The 20,981-nt window shown below is 42.9% G+C and overlaps 1 protein-coding gene across 3 annotated transcripts in view; it reads left to right on the top strand.

The window, feature by feature from the left end:
- MGAT5B (alpha-1,6-mannosylglycoprotein 6-beta-N-acetylglucosaminyltransferase B) overlaps positions 1 to 20,981 on the top strand; it is a 228,410-nt gene that overhangs the window by 19,393 nt on the left and 188,036 nt on the right. The window contains exon 1 of one of the 3 annotated variants that reach the window (XM_072990467.2): positions 16,786 to 16,875. The exons of the other annotated variants lie outside the window; for them this stretch is intronic. The gene's annotated coding sequence lies outside the window, so the exon portion shown is untranslated. Of the gene's footprint in view, positions 1 to 16,785; positions 16,876 to 20,981 lie in introns of those variants that run through there. 3 annotated transcript variants of the gene reach the window in all.

Below are 20,981 nucleotides of genomic sequence, written 5' to 3'. Positions count from 1 at the left end.
TGTAACCGTATTTTTTGCAAGTAGCTTAGACTCCTTGCTTTGCTGCCGCTTTCACAAATCATACCATTACTGCTTTTGTGTAGCTTTTCTGAAATTGTCCGGGGGACTCTTTTTGGCCTCTTCTGTCCAATAATTCTTGAAACTCCACTTTTAATCATAGCAGAGTGGCTCTTGATCCTAGTCCAAAGCCACATTTTTTACCTTGTGGAATCCACAAAGTAAACAAGCTAACAAACACGACTCTGGGAAAGTCTTTCCCAATGCTCTTTTCACAAAATCTGGAATGAAGACCTTTACTTCTGTGCAAGTGTCTAGAGGACTGAGGAATTGAGGCCACATTCCCGTTAACATTGACTTGGTTTTAGCAAATGCTTTCTTCCATGTTTCCATTTTCCTTGTAGAAAGCTGCAGCTTTAAAGCCCTTTGCGGCACTTCTTCTTATTATTATTTTTTGATCAGCTACAGAACCTTTAGGAAGCAGGATTAGGATTGCCTGCTTCTTCTGTTTGGGAAGAAGGGGAATGCTCAACGCTGGCAAAGTGTATATTAAAAGGAATAACTATGGTTATATTTGAAGTTTTTTTTAAAAAATAAACTTGTTACTGTTTCTCATTCTTCATCCTCACCTTGCCCATTGCATTACATTATTTCATTGTATTACATGTTTGTTCCTTTATTTGTATCATAGACTAATAATTGAGTAAAAGGAATGACTGAAACCAGCCTGTCCTAGAAGAATAGGCAAATAAGACCCTGAATCCAATTGCAAGTCTCAGCTAGAACAGATCCATTGAGTCGCTGAGGTTTAAGTTCAACCACTGACTCTCTGAGGCGACTCTAGCTAGGATTGCCAGTTCAATTTAGGCCATTTTTTGGACACCTCATGTCACTGAGAGACAACTCAGTTCCTAATGATGGAAAAAAACATATCTTAGAAGCTCATGAGTCTAAAATAGCACAATTTCTTTCCTAGTGGGAGAGGACAATGCTGAAAACCAGGACGGACAGCCCTGGGCCGCTGCATGTGCCAATGTCCCTCTGGCCTCAGCTGATATCCTCACAACCATGCGGATGTGGTGGGTCATGGATTTTCCCTGCAATAATATATTGTTTTCAAGCTGCTCGTGACCACCATGAGTGCATGACCTGTCTGGTCATCAGCACTTCTTCCAGCACAAAGTGACCATGTTTTCCTGTGCAGTGCAAATGTATTTCTCCACCTTATTTGGTGCATATCCCCACATTGCCATGGGCAACCCAGCCTTTTCATCCTGTCTTCCTGTCAGAACAGGGCTGTGTGTTATCTGTAAAGGTGTGTGGCAGGGCTGACTCCTACCATTAGTCAAAGTAAGGTTTGGGTTTTTGTGAAAGGGCACCACGTTTTTAAATGTTAAACAACAAAAGTGCAGTAATAGTAAGGTAATGTACTGTTTCTATACCTTCCCATAGTGATTAAAGAACTCTCTGGATGGTTTACAGTTTAATTATACAGGCTGCACATTCTTCCCTGCCTTCACCATGAGCTGTGGTTCACTCAGCCTTGGAAGGCTGAGTGAACCTTAATCTGGCTGCCAGAATCCGCTGGGATCGAATGCTGACTGTGAGCAGAGTTTTGACTGTAATACTACAGTTTAACCATTGCTGTTAAAGGGCCCCAAGGGTCCTTTTAAAATCACAATAGTAGTGATTTAAAAAATAAAATAAGAAAAAGCAACAATGATAAATGTAAAATGTAATGCTAATAATAAAGAAATTAAATCAAAATAATTTATTTATTTATTTATTTATTTGATTTTTACCCCGCCCCTCTAGACAGCGTCTACTCGGGGCGGCTTACATAGGCTACAACAAATTAAAAGAACATATAAATAACATATATAATACAATAATTATAAGCAATATTATTCAAGATGGCTAAAACTCAAATAACAAGAAAAGGAAAGAAAAAATAACTTAGTTGACTGGGGGGAAGGCCTGTTTGAATAACCAGGTTTTTAGTTGGCTTTTAAAAGCACCCAGCGAGGGTGCCAGCCGAATTTCAGTGGGGAGTGTGTTCCACAGCCGAGGGGCGACCGCCGAGAAGGCCCGGTTTCTTGTTTTCTCCTTCCGGGCCTCCCTCGGCGTCAAACCCCTCAGCCGACCCCGCTGGCTATATCGGGTGATTCGGGTAGATCTGGGTGGGAGGAGGCGATCTGCCAAATATTGAGGTCCCAAACTGTTAAGGGCTTTATATGTGATCATTAGCACTTTGAAGTCAATGCGGAAACGAATAGGTAACCAGTGCAGTGCAACCAGAGTGGGGGAGATATGCTGAAATTTTCTCACCCCACTAATAAGCCTGGCTGCTGCATTCTGGACCATCTGAAGTTTCCGCATGAGCCTCAAAGGCAGCCCCACGCAGAGTGCATTACAATGGTCTAATCTCGAGATTACGAGCGCATGGACTAGAGTAGTGAGGGCCTCCCCATCAAGATACGGCCACAGCTGGGCAATCCGCCATAGATGAAAATAGGCAGAGCGGACCACGGACGCCACCTGGGTTTCCATGGTAAGCGCCGGGTCCAGATGTATCCCCAAGCTGCGGACCTCGCTCTTTGCGGCAAGGGTCGTCCCTCCAAAAGAGAGGGAGTCGCCTGTGCCGCTGACGGAAGGGCCACCCACCCTCAAGACCTCCGTCTTGTCCGGGTTCAGCCTCAATCCATTTGACTGCATCCATTCCAGTACGGTGTCCAGGCAGCGCTGAAGGGACTGGACGGCATCCACTGAAGTTGGAGTAAAGGAGATGTAGAGCTGTGTGTCATCAGCGTACTGGTGACACGATGCCCCACACCCTCTGATGACCCCGCCCAGCGGCCTCATGAAGATGTTAAACAGCATTGGGGAGATGATCGACCCCTGTGAAACCCCACAATTGAGATTCCACGGGGCTGAGACCCTCTCCCCAAGCTGTACTCTCTGAGGGCGGTCCTCCAAGAAGGAGCGGAGCCAGGCAAGTGCCAGGCCACCAACTCCCAACTCGGGGAGCCTCCTCAGGAGGATACCGTGGTCAACGGTATCAAAGGCCGCTGAGATGTCGAGGAGGACCAACAAGGACACATTGCCCCCATCAGCCTCCCTCAACAGGTCATCCATCAGTGCGACCAGTGCCGTCTCTGTACCATAGTGTGGCCTGAAGCCCAACTGAAATGGGTCCAGAGCACTGGTTTCATCTAAGAGCGCCTGAAGCTGGTCTGCCACCACCCTCTCAACCACTTTGCTGAGGAAGGAAACACTGGCGACGGGCCTATAATTGCCAATTTCGTCCGCCGCCAGATTGGGTTTCTTCCTAATGGGCCTAATGAGTGCCTCCTTGATAATTATGTTCCTTGGGAAAAAGCAAAGCAGTGACATTTCCTCCTGGGGCAAAAACTCTGCTCCCACACCCCAGAATCCCAAATGGAAAATTGGGAAAACTCAACTACTCTCCTACCCTTTTGATGTCTTCTTCTATACAAACACCAGCCCAATAGAAGCAACCCAGTCCATAAGATATGGGTCCAGTCCACTCAGACGCCAGGCCAATTTTTTTTTTAAGGGAGAGGTTTTCCTCATAAATAAATGAAATTTAAAAGCCAATGTCATCACCATCCACAATTGAATGGAGGTTGGAGAAAAACAGCAGGTCAATGGTGTAGAAAATGGAGGGATCTGGTAAGAGCTCTTTCAGCACATAGATCAGTGATCTCCTAGCTAATACGTCAGTCCCCACAGCTTGCTGCAAAAGAGCAGCCGAAGGATCTCTATCAGGGCTTTTAAAGATTTGAATTTCCCTCCCGCCAGCCTTCCGGGATGCTGTGGACATTCACATTGCCTACTAACATCTCTCCTTCTGAGAACTATGATGCAATTGGCTGGAAAGCCTGGAATTCCAAATGAGGCAGTTTTACATATGCAAGGCTGTCTAGGGTGACAGGCCAAAACATTAAAAAACTGCAAAAATTGGTAAAAAGACATCTGGATAACCAGATCTCTTACAGGATGCCATGGAAGACTCTGGAAACTTAAGAAAAGGGCCAAATTATGAATTTTCCCCATTCGAGACATTCCAAAAATCCGCTCTCTAGGGGACATCATGCAAAGACTCTTACTAGGGAGATTGAGGGAGGGGACAACTTGAGATGACAAGCTGTTATCATTTTGATTGGCAGTTATGTTTTAAATAAAAACTGCAGCCTGGGCAGAGAGATATAGAAGACGGGGCAACCATCACTTCTGTGGAGAAGCCATCTTTATCTGGCTTTACTTCTTACCCAATGGTCACCCAACAGCCAGGCTGTGAGAGAGGGAGAGAGAAAGGCCATTGGACTGACTCCACTGAAGACTGGCTATTTTGGGTTTTTTGCTTCCTATGAAGTTCTTTCCATTGCAGCTGCTGATGGTAAGAGAATCAGTTGTGTCTGGTTGGATTACAGCCATGACAGTTGGCCATTTTAAGAACCGTACACCTTTAAAAGTTTGTCTCCCTTTCTCTCCTCATCTTTTTCCCCCCTGTAGTTTTGTGTCTTTTTAGTTTCTAAATCTGAAGGCGCTGGTATATTCCTTTCCCAATTGGAAAGACTTTTGTGAATGGGTAAAGAAAGGGTTTATAAAAACAACAAATAAACAAGTAAATAATCATTCTCCTTCAAAAGGCATGTGCTCTGAAAAGCCCCAAAAGAACACCCTAACCCAATTGGCTTTCCCTGCTGTATCTCATGAGACAAGGGTAGACTTCAAGCCTCTTTTACACAAGTTCTTGTGTTTCCTTGAAAGCTGAATTCTGCCTTTTATTCCCCCAAAACCAACCAGAGGGTCTCTTAATATCGGTTGTACTGGCTGGGTGGGGAACTGGCCGTTTGCCTCCCCAAATTCTTGCGGTGACCTGTAAAATGCTTACTTGACTTCAGAAGGAATTGTCTTGTAATGCCACTTCTCTGGTGCTTGGCTTAGTTTTCTCCCTGGTGGGAGAAACTACTGCAAAGCTCATTTTGTTTTGCTTCCTCATCTCCTTAATCATCACTAACTCCATTAAAGATACTAGCAAAAGGTTAGTGCTGAGTTGGCTGGGTTTTGCAGGCATAAAAACAACATAATGTAAATAATTGTTGTCTCTCCCCACCCCACCCCACTGCATTTACTTAGTCCATCTTTCATCAAAGCCAGTATAAGTAGGTTTATATTTTACTCATGCTAGGATTCCCAATATGGTGTAGTGGGTAGAGTGACACTCTGGAGAACAGGGTTTGAATCCCACTTGGCCATGGAAACTCACTGGGGATAGTGATGGAACTGGTAAAATTGTAGGTGATCACAGAACAAAGAGAAGGCAATTAACCTTCAGAGAAATTACAAAGAAGAGTCAACCCCAGATGTCCCAGTGAGCGGAGCTTAAAGTCATGCCTTGAGAACTATTTTTATTAACTTAGCATGATTACACAGCATGTTGTGAGAATTCAGACAGGATACTGGTTACCTAATCGGCACTAGGATTGGCCGGAGAAAGTCTTTGAATTTATGATTTAATTCTCTAACTCTAGACAGAATGAGAGGTTTCCCTGCCTGCTGGCAACTGCTGCTTCTCTGCCAGGAAAGTTTGCTCTTCACTCTAATAGATAACAACTAATGGCCTTGAGCAGGGTTTTCCCACAGTAAAACCATTCCTTAAATATTTCACTTACCTTGAAAGCTCTGTTAGGGTCACTGTCAGTCCGTTCTGACTTGACAGCACAGAACACATGTACACATGCTACCTAGGGCAAGGATCCTGACTTCAAAGTAATGGCAGGAAGGATGCTTATGACCACATCCAGTGCTATGCGCTTTGCAAACTGTGTTACTGTAAATCACCCTGCAGCTGTATAGGTTAAGCAGTTTTCACTCCAGATGGTGTCTGGATATGGGCGGGCGGTCTCTTCATACCTAAACATGGATGGCAGCCAGAGCCAGACATCTTCCTCTTTGGTCTCGGTGTGAGAAACCCAAGGAGCACCTTCTACTCCCAAAACATGTTGGGTTGAAAATGTGCATATGTTTTTGTGTGTGCACACACAGTAGCAGGCGCACCTACAGAACTATTCAGTGGTTTAGGAATGTGAGATATTGTGCTTCTGTAATCTCTACCTATGACTCAAAAAAACCAGGAAGTGGCTTTTTTGTGTTGCTAGCAGAAAAAAAAAGGATGGCAAGCTTTACATCGCAAAGGGTAGCCTAAATGTTGAGAACACCACCACCAGCAGTCAAGATGGTCCACCGGATACCCTCTTCTGCTCCCTACCATTCCCCAAGTGAAACCACACAAGGGGAAAATCCCAGAAGCTGACTCCTTTTTTCATCAGTTCACCACTTCTCACCCAAACACAAAGCGATTGTCAGGATTGTTTTTCAGCAAGTGGGAAAAAAACTGCTCTACCATGTGCTGATGTTGCTTCAGTCTAGACTGATACTCCTGAGGCTGCTGGTCTCATTTTCTTTCTCTCTTGACCCTCTCTAAGAGAAGACAGAGAATACATCTTTGCCTTTGTCCCTGAGAACTGAGTGGGCAGCCATGAGTCCTTCCATCTCCACCTTGGTTAGCTAAAACTAAGATTCTTGTTATCTATACTATCACTATATAATTCTTTAACAGGCATCAGCTTTTCTTATTTTCCTGGAATAAGAAATGTAGATATGATTTCTTTGTACAGAAGGTATGTGATTTGCTAACCATTCAGATTTTCAGGTGCTGAATCTACAAGTTACTTTAGCTGTTGCTTACCCTGCTAACCCAAGGAGGTAGTGGTGCTGTGGGTTAAACCGCAGAAGCCTCTGTGCTGCAAGGTCAGAAGGCCAGCAGTTGTAAGATCGAATCCATGCAATGGAGTGAGCTCTCGTCGCTTGTCCCAGCTCCTACCAACCTAGCAGTTCGAAAGCATGCAAATGCAAATAAATCAATAGGTACCACCACGGTGGGAATGAAACAGCGTTCCGTGTCTAGTCACGCTGGCTACGTGACCACGGAAAACTGTCTACGGACAAACACTGGCTCTATGGCTTGGAGACAGGGATGAGCACCACCCCCTAGAGTTGGGCATGAGTGGACAAAATGTCAAGGGGAACCTTTACCTTTACCTACCCTGCTAACGTTATTTTGGCTGTTGCTCAGCTCTTTGTGACTGGGTACATTCTTGATCCTTTGTTTTCAGACCACTTCAGATTTGTATTCTTCACCCTTTGTTGCCCTCCCCTCCATTCAAATAGTTTTGAAGACACGAATGACCAATGGTGCAATGACTGATGCTAGCTCCAGAAGAGTATTAGGTTCGTCACATGCACCTCTCCTGAGGAAAAGGTGTTTGAGTGGCTCTCTCTCATGACAAAGGACAAAGATTCCTCAAAAAGAGACTTTCTTTTCCCTCAATGCTGACCCAGTAACACAGGATTCTGTAGGATGAATGCTGCAACAGCAAACTACTGTAATGGTATAGGAGCAGAGATACCACAGATATAGCGATGGGACAATTATTATTTAGAATACATTTTCAGAATGTTTCCAATCTTAGTCTTTTTGAAGTGTGTGTGTGAATTAGTTTGCGAAACATTCACTTTTGAATCCCTTTTCACCCTCCTCCCTTTTAAAGTAGACATTTGGAAGGGTTTGTTTTTTTTTTTGCTTATCCATAGCTAGTGAAGTTACTACATTCGCTAATGACTGTTTTATCTGAACACCCACAGGTTTAATCAGGCCAGTCAATTATCAGATCACAAAGCCAGGTGGTGGTTAAATTCTGCCATGAATTGTTCATGGTATTTTCTGGAACCTTTTAGAATGGCATATCGATAAAAAAAGGTGTTCGCATAATGAGAGGCTAAGTACCGAGTGCTTTCAGAAGGTGAGGTCTGATTCTGATTTCTACAGAGCTGTGGAGCAAACTGACACCAGCTCACTTCTAGCTTCTGCAAAATGCCTTTGCTGGATCCGAATCTGACCTTCCAGCAAAATGGTTTACAGTGTATTTTAGCTAGAATCTCAGGGAAAGGCTAAATGAAGAGTGATGGCTTGTTAAAAAAGGCCACATGATATGGACATGATAATAGGAACACTTGCAAATTGCATTACATTGTCAATGATCCTCCAGAGATGTAGTAGAAAAATAAATTTGCATGCAGAAAGGACGTGTTTTTAAAAAGAAAAATACACGAATACCTGTAGCTGCAACCTGTAGCTGAGTGATAATTAACTGCAAGAAAAGCACACTCTTGGAAGTGGTAACGTGAGCTTCTCTAGCAACAGTTGGAGTTCTGTTGATGCCTGAGGTGGGAAGTCCAAACACTGTTGTCCTCCTCCTCAGTCAAACACAATTAAATGAGTAATGAATCATCTGCTGTCCTAAAATGTATTGCTTAAATGGCTCCTTTTGCTTTGTCAAATGTTAGGATTAGTTTTGATGCATGATGTACTATCATGTTTAATTTTACCCTCCTGCTTAGTGTGTATGTCTTTGTTCAGAACAGATAGTCTACTGTAACCCACCATTTGAAAATTCCAGCAAGGGTAGATTTCAGCTTCTCTCTGTCCTAATCTAGTTCTCATGAAATTTTGGTTATAGGGTGTCATCAGATGGGCATTTAGTCCACTGTTTGGTCCATTGTGGGGACAGGTTGGTCCACTCCTTTTTTTCCAGTGATCACACATGTAATTGCTAGAGCGAACCAAACCATCTCTACCTGAATTCTTACCTGCAGCTTTCTGGGCCCCTGACAGAGGCTTCTGCTATTTTGGTGAAGATAAGATTGCTCTGTTTTGGTTTGTTTCCAATGCATGTGATCACTGGAAATGAACCAAAGCAAGCTGTCAAATTGTCTGCCTTTGGGAATTTCCTGGATCATGAAGTGGCTTATGAAGATAGCCACTTCAGGGTATTGGCAAAGTAAACACTTCCTCTGCTCCTTTGCAGAGGGGCAGAGAAATGAATGTTTAAAAAAGGACTGTATTAGGGAAGGGCAGATAGTGGGAATAAAGGGGTGGGGGAAGAGTAACAAGGGGTGTTTTTTTCTTTGCAGATTCAGCAGCAGGAAGATTGGGAGTTTCTGTCTGTCAAATTTTTTTAAATAAAAAGGAAAAAGCGAATGATCAGAGAAGAAGAAAGGGCAAAGAGAAGATAGATTGGCTTGTGACAGTACAAGTCTGGCTCAATTGCATGGTTGCTTGCCAGTGCACAGCCAAGGGGCTGGAGTGTCCATGCAGGGACGGCTGCCAGAGCTGTTGCTGCTTCTTCCAGCCTGGCCCCCCCTCCCCAAAGAGTCTTGGCTCCAGCTCGGTTTCCTTCCTCCTTCATATTTGAAAGGTTGGAGGAAAGCTGTATTTCTGACCAAAGGAGAAGTCCAGAGAGGGTTTCAAGCACTGCACCCTGTGGTTTCTTAAAAAGGAGTTAAAAACGAAGCAGGTTGCCAGAATCAGTCCAACCTTGGTTGGAGCCTAGCATTTCTTTTTCTTTTTCTTTTGTAAGCAAGGCAGAGCGTCTGTCTTGCCCTATTAGCCTTTTTTAAAAAATCACTTCCTGTAGTTTTCTTCTTAAGCCACTTTATGATATGGTGAATTCCTAGCAGAAGATGGACAAAAAATGGGGTTACTTGAGGGCGAGATGTGAGGATTGCACGAAGTAGCATACCAGACCTCTGTTTGACCCCAAGTGATGTTGGGAAAATTATTTTGGTCATTCTCTTTTTGTTAGAATAAGAAATGTAGAGAAATCAGCCCAGTCTAATCACTAACCCTATTCACAGATAATCACTTTGCTGGTATAAAATAACTCTAGAAGCATTTAAGGTAGAAAAAAAGGTATGATGAATATTTCATTATTTTTCTGTACTATGTAGTCTCCATTTTCAATGTGCAGTGAAAAGCATTTGTCATCTAAGCCTGAAGCACTTTGCATGTTACATGGCAAATCATGGACATAACATCACTTAGAGTATTAGGATTGATTAATTCACATATTAAAGTACCACTTCCAATTTCTTCTATATCCATAGAGTCACCACTAGCTATTTCAGTATTTGATATTAAATCATTCTAGAAGGATTCAAAGTACAAAAGAAGATATATTTACTTACAGTTGCTGTCTGTAATTACAATCAAAGGGATAAAAAGAAAAAACAAGTGAGTCTCGACCATGTGGGAGACAGACTATTCATGCTGGCTGCTTGGTTACATATCAGAAGTGGAGGGACACTAATAAAGAAAAAAGGAGGTGAAGCAAACAAACAAAGAAAGGAGAGGTGGGAAAAAGAATTTTAGCAATAGGTCAGTGGAAAAGGAGAGAATCTCTTCAGGTCCTAAAAACCTCCTTCCTACTGATACCCAGTGTTACAAAGCATGCAAGATTGTTATTATCTCAACATGTGACCCTATTAGCCTGCACCAGGCTAGTGCAGGCTAATTGAGCCTGTGCAGACAGGCCCAAAGTGCTTGGTATTTTTGCTCTACAACCTCAAGGAGACCTAACCAGGATAGCCCATGGCAAAGTATTATGAGAGCTGTCATCCAAAATCATCTGGAGAATCACCTTTGCCCACCCTTATTCTGAACATATTCAGATCATGTTCAATATTATTTAAGAAATGGTCCGAAAACTGGTGTTCACAGACATTCCCTGACATGCTGAACACAGGAAAGAATTTCTGGGCAATACTGAGTAACCATTGACCCTTCTAGCCATGTGTTTGGCAGACATTGGAGAAGATCTAGGGCTGCACAGGTGTATTGATGCAACCCAGTTCACACCTGTCCTCTTGGGAAAACCCTACTTTTATCTCAGAAGCAGCTTATCAGTTCTAGATTTAAACTTCATCAAAACCCCAATAAAGGGCCTCCTTATAAGGAGGAGCTAAATGATTAAGCCTATGTATTGTAGCCCCTATTTTTCAGTATCATGTATTCTTCCTTATCAAATAATTTCAGCATTGTAACCATATAACTGTTTTGGCTGGGTGAGGAACAGAGTGTTAAGCCTCCACATTACATCAGATACACATGTACAAAACATATCCCTGTGGATACTGGTATACACCATTTCTAAAACATTTTGGTTGCTTATTTGTTCAACAATTATACTTCTCACCTTTCCAGTGTGAAATTCCTTAAGGATTTTTACATCAGAATGAAAGTCGTACTAATATGAAATGCAGTCAAAAGAAAGAAGGGTGCTATTTTCAGATGAGATGGCAGTGCCAAAGAAAACAGAAAAAAATACATCAGGACTTTTGTTTTAAAGCTGATAATGATGATAATATTTTTATAATTTTGATTGGCTGTGTCTGGTATTTTTGAATCATCATCATCACCATCATCCATCAAGTCAATTCTTATGATGACCTTTTTCAGGGTTTTTCAGGTAGACAATACTGTCCTCAGAAGTGGTTTACCGTTCCCTTCTCATGGGAGCGTTCTGAGACTGTGCAGCTTGCCAAGCTACTCAGGCTGGCTCTGTCCTTAGGAGGCACAGTAGGGAACTGAATGTCCAACCTCCGGCTCCTCGACCAGATACCTAAGCTACTGAGCTATCCAGTCAACTAGCAGAATAATACAGAGGAATATGGATATTAATTAAAATTCAGGTGGTCAAGGCAGACTTTAATGACAGCAATGAAAGTAGCAGGCATAAGGAAGATGTATGCCAGACACATAAACAGACTTTTCCTCCTTGTATAGAAATCTGCCACTCTTCAGCTGGTGGAGGAATCTAGACAGGGCCCTCCGAAAATTATTGTGAATGCTAGCTGGACTTATAAGAGAAATTTAGTGATGCAGTTTGATGTGGTATAAAGCAGCAGCTTCTTGCTTGTGCATCTAGTCTAGTGTGGTCTCATATGATTGGCAGCTGCTCTCCATGGTGCTGAGCGGGGAAAGGTCTTTCCTATTGCCTGTTTCCATATTTTTAAAACTGGGCTTATTGAAAACTTGAAAATTTGGTTTTTAAAAGGAACTATAGTTTCAGAGCTTTAAAAAGTAATTAAAATCAATGTTTTACTTTTTAATTTCTCAAAAGTAACTACAATAGTCAGTTTTTTCTTTATTTCTTTAAAAACTTCTAAATGTAGTAGCATGAGCTATCTATATTCAACACACAATATTCCACTTCCACCATTTAAGTCACATTGGGTCCTTTTAAGGAGAAAGGCAGGATAAAAACATTTTAGATAAATAAAACAAATAAAATTTAGTGAGGCTATATGCTATAAATATGATGAAAACATTACAATTACAGTGTGAAGCGAAAAAGGAATCTTGTGGTACCATAAAGACTTTCATGGACTACAACCTGTTTGGTTCGCTGCAACTGATGAAGGAGTGAGTTCTTCCTTGTGAAAGTACAGCTGTAGTATTGCTTAGTTATAGCTTTGTTATTGGGAAAGGAACTAATCAGATATAACTAGAGTATAGCCTGCTCCCAACAGAATAATGGAGACCGTCAAGCACTGTTGCTCAAGATAAATGAAGAGGTGACATAGGAACACCTAGCTACTTTAAATGAATTAAAATCTGAAGGGCCCGATGAACTGCATCCAAGGGTACTAAAGAAACTTGGAGATGTGACCACAGAGCCTATATCTATAATCTCAGAGAACAGGTGAGGTCCCTGAAGACTTAAGGTAGGCAAATGTAATCCCCCCTCTTCAAAAGAGAGGAAAACAAGTAGAGCTATATGGTCACATTTTGTGATCGCTGGAGCGAGGATAGCCCATGCAACTCCTCTCCCACCACCCCATGTATGTTCATTCAAGGGAAGTGTTTGTGTGAACCAAGGCGTTCTTGGACTGCAACTCCCAGAAACCCCAGCTTCTTTTGAAAAGGGGGCAGCAAAACACACGTGTGCAATACTTGGTTGCATCAACAAAGTATAGTATCCAGACTAAGGAAAGGAATAGTACCCCCCACTATTGTGCTTCGGCCAGACGTCATCTGGAGTAATGTGTCCAGTAATGTGGGCATCACATTTTAAAAAGGATACTGACAGTAGAAACTGGAAAGTATCCAGAAGAGGGCAGCCAAAATTCTGGAAACCAAGCTCTATGGATAATCGTTAATGGACTTTCCAGTTTTGCCTGGAAAAGAGGAGATTGAGAGGTTATACCTATTAGCTATCTCTGAAAATTTGAAGGGCTGCCCTGTGGAAGATGGAGAAAGCATGTCTTTTGTGACTTGAAAACAGTGGATTCAAATTAAAAGAAAAGACTGAATGTTAGGAGATGCTACTTCAAAGGATGGTTGGAGTCCCTTCATTGGAGTTTCCCATCTGTCAGGGATGCTTCAGCTGTGGATTTCCGGCTTTGCCAGGGGGCTGGGCTTGATGATGCCTGGACTGCCTTCCCTACAATTCTAAGATTCTAGTTGCTTCTCAACTCTGAAGATGCCAGGAGTAGAAGCTGAGACCTTCTACCTGTAAAATAAATTCTTTGCCCAGGAACCACGTCCTCAAGGGAGAAGATGATCTTCCATACACTCCTCTGTCATATTCAATATGTCTTCTCCCCCTCCCTCCCTCCCATATGTGTGATACAGAGGCCTCCTCCCATGCACCACCGGGCACATTGTATTCCAACATTGGCATAATGTTAATCAACACCAGAACTTCGGCTCGGAGGACCGTTGACCTCTGCATGTCATTCCTTGTGGTTCTTCCATAATGAGTTGAGTGGAGGAAAGATGATGAAGATCTTTTGGGTTACTGGCACTCTGGTTGCATCTGAAGGTTTCCAGAAAGAGCTGATTTTAGAAATATGCATTTTTCTGTGATTTCTGCTTATTGTCTAAAGACACTCCATTTTGCTGGTTTCCTAGTGAGAATTACTTGCTATTAAAGAAGGGAATAAGGTTCTTCAGGGGGCTCACCTGTTCCAGTATGCAGTAAAGATGGTGGTAGTTGTTGCTATTTGTGAGTCATGCTGATGAGCATTGAGGCTCCGATGACAACAGAATAGTATCCTCAAGGGAGGGGTTTTTTACTCTTTTAATGAGGCACAGCATTCAGCAAGGTCTGAGACATCATTTTACAGCCAAGCTGTTCAAATATAATGACCATTTCCAGAAATCCCATAGGGATTGCTGAAGTACTTCTATCTGTCTGGGTTATTTAAGATTAGGGGCTTTAGCTGTGGTGTGCTTTGCCAAATTGTGTCTTAAAATGTCTTCCCAAGAATTTTTATGCTGTCTATTTGCCACACACAGCATTCTGTATTTGAGGTTTGAGTTCTCTCCCCACCAATGTTTGGGAAGGAGACACAGCCCTGTGTTCTGCTACCTTCTGTCAATAAAACCATGAAATATTGTGTTGATACGTTGTCCATTCTTCTTTGTTTTTCTCTTTCACTTATACTGCTTCACAGCCGCAGGGCAGATAGAAATAATTTTGAACAAGAGCCAAATATAAAGCCTTCCCTCCTAACTTACATATATTTTTATTATGAGTTGAAATAAATTCATGTGGCATTAACCTTAGGTCCTGTCAAGTCAGATCTAGAACTTCATGAGGCTGCTGTGAATCTCTAGGAGAGAGTTCGAGATTTATAACTTTGAAGCAGCCATTTTTAAGAAGTCGGATGCACCTAAAGGGAGTTGAACATTGTACAGGTGTACTGAACCGCATACAAAGATTTAAGAAGGAAGAGTAAGGAAGCTCTCCCTCCCAGCATCACTGTTGTTGCTACCACCCTTCTTTGTATTCGAGGTAGACATCTGCAATGGAAAGCATTTTGTGTTGTGGAGATTTCCTGGGAAGTATGAACTTAAAAGCAAGAAAATTGGCATTCTCTATGTTTGGAGAGCCTCCACAGATTAAAAAAAACTCCTTGAATCTGAAGACAGAAACAGAAATTCTGTCTGAAGCAGGAGCCAGAGCTAGGGAAAAGTTCCTTTTTTGACTACAGCCCCTGGAACTTTCCAGCTAGCATGGTTAGTGGACAATGACTAGGGGATTCTGGGAGTTATAGTCCAGAATACCAACTCTTCCTTCTGATCTTTGGGACCTAGCATACCCATTCTCACTGTTCCCTCCTTGCACATTCCTGTCAGTGAGATTTTGAACAGCTGGATAGCTGTCTTATTTAAGAATTGGAAGGACAGATCCTGAAGCTGAGGCTCCAATACTTTGGCCATCTCATGAGAAGAAAAGACTCCCTGGAAAAGAGCCTGATGTTGGGAACGCGTGAAGGCAAGACGAGAGGGAGGCGACAGAGGACGAGATGGTTGGGCAGTGTCATCGAAGCTACCAACATGAATTTGACCAAACTCTGGCAGGCAGTGGAAGACAGGAGGGTCTGGCGTGCTCTGGTCTATGGGGTCACAAAGAGTCGGACACGACTAAACGACTAAACAACAACAATTCAAGAGAACTTGATTAATCTCCAGAAAGACCTGTGTGAAGTGCTTCCAGCAAGCAAGTACAGAAATAATTGTATTTGTGAAGGCTTTCACAGCCGGGATCTAATGGTTGTTGCGGGTTTTCCGGGCTCTTTGGCCATGTTCTGAACGTTGTTCTTCCTAACGTTTCGCCAGTCTCTGTGGCCGGCATCTTCAGAGGACAGTCCTCTGAAGATGCCGGCCACAGAAACTGGCGAAACGTTAGGAAGAACAACGTTCAGAACATGGCCAAAGAGCCCGAAAAACCCACAACAACCACAGAAATAATTACTATAATTTAAATAGAAAAGCAACACTTCTCACGTAGCGGGGGAGACTGTGGCTTGTGTGTCTGCTGAATCCACAGCCAAGGTGCATGCATGCTGTTGGTGGGCATTTTCGAGGTTCCCATTGCTCTCCCTATTTAAAGGTTTTTAACCTTTCAGCCAGAACTAGGCTGGTTGGCCACTCCTTCAAAGAGAGGACACCTTCACAGAGAATGCAGTCCTTTGTATAGAAGGACCAGCAGCCACCCAACAATGGGATAGCAGTTGAAGGCAGCCCTTCTAAATGTGCTTCTCCTTAGGATGGTGTTGGGGACTTCTAGATATTATTGAATTCAACTTCTCATTAACCCCAGCCAGCCTGGCCATGGTGAAGGATGATGAGAGCAGTTATTCTGTGGCTGCTGGAGGCCCATAGGCTCCCCAGTAGTGACTTTGGCCATTAGACAGAGCACAGAGAGCAGCCACAGACAGGGAAAGTTGTGATCCTCCTGGGCTTCCCCAGTGATAAATGTTTAAATTGTGTTCAGAGCACTGATGACTGGTGTAGTATTATTTTTTTATACTATGATCTTTTCAAGCCACAAACTTGCTTTGTGGTTGTTTTAGGGTGTACAAGAAGAAGGTGGGCTCATCTGGGAATGTATTTGCACCTCTCATAGCATAGGGGCTTAGGGATGGCATCATTTTTTATCCTCAAAGGATTGGGAGGGGTAGCAATCAGACAGGAAGAAAAGAAGAATCCAGAAAAAGAAGTTAAGGACCTTCTTGGCCTAGTGCTGCAGCTACAATCCTAAGTATCGTGAAAGCCATATTTAACCTCTTAAAAACAAAATGCCAGCCTGAGGGACATTTAGCCATGGACCTCCTACTAGCACAGGTGGTTTGCCCCTTAATTTGTATTGGAGACTGGGCTCTGTATAGCTTGAAAATTCACCTTTTTGGACTACAGCAGTGCTTCTCAACCTTGAATAACCAGGTGTTCTTGGACTGCAACTCCCAGAAACTCCAGCCGACACAGCTGCTGGTGAAGGCTTTGGGAATTGCAGTCCAAGAACACCTGGGTTACCCAAGGTCTGGCACCATTGAGCTACCGCTTCCAGAATTCACCGACAGCCTTGTGCTTATCCCTCTGCTGCCAGGCGTTATGACAGGATTGCCGCTTAAGAAACAGCACTTGAAAGGAGTTCCTTGGAGGTTTATTTGGCTTCTTTTCTTCAATTTCTTTCTGGCAGGCTTCAAAGACCTGTTTCTTTTAACAAGTCTTCCGGGCTTAATTAAAGTTGATAGGGTGATTTATCAGCTATTACCAAAGTGTTGGAAGTTTATCTTTGTACTTCTTAATAGTTTAGTGTTACATCCTTCTCTAATGTTTTCAGTTTTCAGAGACATTGCTGTGTTGATCTGTTTCAGCAGCAAGAAAAACAAAGTCAAAGTGTGTTGTGGCACCTTTAAGACTAACAAATGTGTTTCGGTAGTTTTAGGAGAGGTAGCTGCGTTAGCATATCAGGCAAAAACAAAGCAAACATGAAAAAAAATAAAGACAATAAAATGTTGTGGCACCTTAAAGACTAACCTCTCCCTCTTTAAGTTGCCCCAACTCTCTTTCTTTCTTTCCCTCCTTCCCTCCTTCTTTCCTTCCTTCCTTCCTTTGCCTGAAATGTATTTCAGTGCGAGCTTTCATGGCAATGTAAGGAGCTCCATTCTTCAAAAGGATGGAGTATGTTTGTTATGACTTATGGTTTATATTTTTGTTTTGTCATTGTTAATGCTTTCACGATCTTTTTGAATGGTTTTGTTAAGAGAGAGAGAGAGAGAGAGATTCACACAAACATTTCCCTTGAATGAACATACATGGGGTGGTGGGAGAGGAGTTGTATGGGCTATCCTCGCTCCAGCGGCCACAAAATGTGACCATACAGCCCAGCCATGGTGGCAACTTTTCCCTGCTGTCCACATGCCTGAATGGCAGGAGAGAGTGTCTCTGCACTGGCTGGGTTACATGTCGAAAGCTCCATTGTGAAAGGAGTGAGTGGGCTCTGCTTCTGTGTGGGACAGCTTCTGTGCACCACTAGGGACTCTGACTGAGGCAAAGCCTCTAGTGGCACACAGACGCTGTCAGCCAGAACTCGGAAGCGTACTTTGTGAGACTGCAGCTTCCAGAATCCCCTGGCCAGCATGGCAAGCTTTGCTGTGGGCACGAGCCTCAGGGACAGCAATCTCTCCCCCCCCCATCTGAATGTATGGACAGCTGGAGAAGAGTGGTGGGGTGGGGGCGTTTGGCATATTTCAAGGACAGGACTCCTGCACGTGGCCCTGTGGTACCCTCAAGTGTTCTGACCATGCGTGGTCAGAACAGATGTTATGTTAGCTGCCTTCTTGAATGTTATGTTGGCTGCCTTCTTGTTAGCTGCTGTGAGCACTTACAGTACTTATTGATGCTGGGATAGAAATATTTTAATGAATAAGAAAAATAAATATGCTGCTAGCAGCTTAAGCTAGCACCAGGAAGTCAGCTATTTGCTTCTGCTGTACAGTATTACTAATTGCTGACGAGATATCAGAGGAGCCTGGCATCTAAGGCTTGAACAGATTTTTTGAAAGATATGAAGGATGGTTCCTTGGTCTGGATGGGTAAACAAGGATGGTGTTGCAGCTTGTGTTGTAGCTTTAAAGCTGCTGATGAAACATTTCCATCCTTCCTGTCCCTTTCCGGCTCTTTTGTCTGCCTCTTCCCTCTTTCCCTGCTTTAGGGAATAAAGATTTCAGGTATGCCTCAGGCCAAAGCAGAAAAGAGAGACAAAGAAAAAGGGTGAGAGGAACAGGTTTTTAAGGGTTGTTAAAGAGACTGACCAATGAATCAGAAAGCACTAAACAGAAAGCTTGCCTCTGTTATGAATTTGCTAGATACCTTGGAGCCATTCGTTCCATCTCAGACCCACATCGGCAATATGGAGTTACTACTGACCCAACTTACAAGGTTATTGTAAAGGAACCTTTGGTCCTTTGGATGGCTGGCACGACCACAACTGCTACAGCCCCTTAATGTTGCCCATGCTGAGTGGGTCTCATTGAACTTAAATCCCTAAGATCTGGGGAGCGAAGGGCCCTACAACCGTGCTGGAAAAGGTTACAAGATAGTATGCTTGAAATGCTGCCAGGTAACTTGGTGAAGCACTGCATAAGTATTATTAATTAATCTGAAAAGGACAGAGCCAGTTTCCAGTTAGACAGTGGCTAGCTAATGAAGTTTTCTGGCCAGGTGTTATAGAAAGGACTGGGGACCCTGGGTCTCTTTGCATTTTACAGAAGTACGACCCCCATCGTCCCTCATCACTGGCTGTGCTGGCTGGACTGACGGGAACTGAACTTAAAAAGACTGCGGAGAACAAGGTTTACCATCCCGTAGTAAGAAGCCAGCATTTAGGGGATATTGTCACAATCATATTTAGTAACTATGTGAAATAAAGAGGAAAAAAAAATAACATTCGAAATTCACAGGAAACTAATGCATTCTCTGTAGTCAGCCACAATCAATATAAGAAATGACATAGTTTTTAAACAGACAGCTAGCAGTTATCTATTATTCACACTGTGCACTTTGCTGGAATTCAGCATTTTCTAAACCACAAAACACAAAATATGGTAGAGCAGAATTCACAGGCTCTTGCTTTCCTGGAATCCTAAAAGTCCCTGTTGTGGTCTGAAGCCATTCTGTGGACTGTCACGAAGTCTTCATGGTTATGTGTTGTCAGGTCATTTCCAGCTTATGCATTTATGGCCTCCAAAAGGTCTCCTCATTAGCAGCCCCCTTTAGTTCTTGCAAACCCAAAGCCACAGCTTCCTTTGTTGAGTCAATCTACCTCATGTTACATTCTTTTTCTTCTTACCTTCTGTTTTTCCTAGCATTATTTGTTTTTCCCAGTGAGGCCTTTCCCCTCATGATATTAAAGCATGATAGCCTCTGTTTAGTCCTTTCCAGCTCCTAGTAGGAGTTCAGGCTTGGCGTGACCCACTGACACCTCTTTCTGGAGGTCTGTGATATCTATAAACCTTTCTTCCAGCATTATATTTTGAATGAATTGACTCCCCCATTAGTTTTCTTTATTGCCAGGTATTCACATCCATACACAGTGATCGGGACCATAGTATAGATGAACTTGGCCTTGGCCTCCAGCCACACATTCTTACATTTACGGATCTTTTCTAGCTGCCTCACAGCTGGCATTGCAAATCTCAATCTTCTTGTCATTTCTTGGCTGCAGTCTTCGTTTTGATTGGTGACTGAAAATCACTGACATATTTCTTCATTGCCAATGTTAAATATATGTAATTCTTCTGGAGTTATTATTTTTGTGTTAATTGCAATTCTGATCGTGCTCTTTCTTCTTTCATCTTCAGCAGTAATTGTTTCAAGTCATTACTATTTTCCAGTTACATGGTGTTACCTCCATATCTTAAAATGTGGATTTTTCTTCCACCAGTTTCCACCCTTGAATCTAACCCAACATTTCATATGATATGCTCTGTCTATAGGCTGAACGGATAGGTTGATAAAATATACCCTGGTATGACATTTTTTTTGCCAAGGGTAAACCAATTCTCTTTCTGTCTTTTGCCTAAACAGTAGCCTCTGTCTAGAGTACTGTACAGGTTACACATCAGAGCAGTCAAGTCTTGTGGTATACCTGTTTCTTTTAGAACAGTCAATAGCCTTTTATGTTCCACAGTCAAAGGATTTGGTGTAATCTATAAAATAGAAATGTGGTGGCGCTGCGGGCTAAACCACAGAAGCCTGTGCTGCAGGGTCAGAAGACCAGCAGTCGTGAGATCAAATCCACACGATGGAGTGAGCTCCTGTTGCTTTGTCCCAGCTCCTCGCCAACCTAGCAGTTCGAAAGCATGTATATGCGAGTAGATAAATAGGTACCATCTTGGTGGGAAGGTAAAACGGTGTTCACTAGTCACGCTGGCCACGTGACAACGGAAACTGTCTTCAGACAAGCGCCGGCTCTATGGCTTGAAAACGGGATGAGCACCACCCTCTAGAGTTGGACACGACTGGACTAAAAATGTCAAGGGGTACTTTTACCTTTACCTTTACCTATAAAATAGAGGCTGTTTTGCTCCTGAAATTCTCTGATATTCTCCAGTATCTAGGATATATTTCCAATATGATCTTTAGTCTTTTTTTCTTTTTCTGAATCCTGCTTAAACATCTAGGATTTCTCACTCTGTATACAGCAATATCCTAGCAGGTCTTAATTTCTCCTTCTCATTGGTAGGGCAGCTAGTTGTACAAT

This window comes from Pogona vitticeps, chromosome 2 (genome assembly GCF_051106095.1).
Source record: "Pogona vitticeps strain Pit_001003342236 chromosome 2, PviZW2.1, whole genome shotgun sequence".
Lineage (NCBI taxonomy): Eukaryota > Metazoa > Chordata > Lepidosauria > Squamata > Agamidae > Pogona > Pogona vitticeps.
The sequence above is the reverse complement of the archived record's forward strand: the minus strand, read 5'-3'. Positions and strand labels throughout refer to the sequence as shown.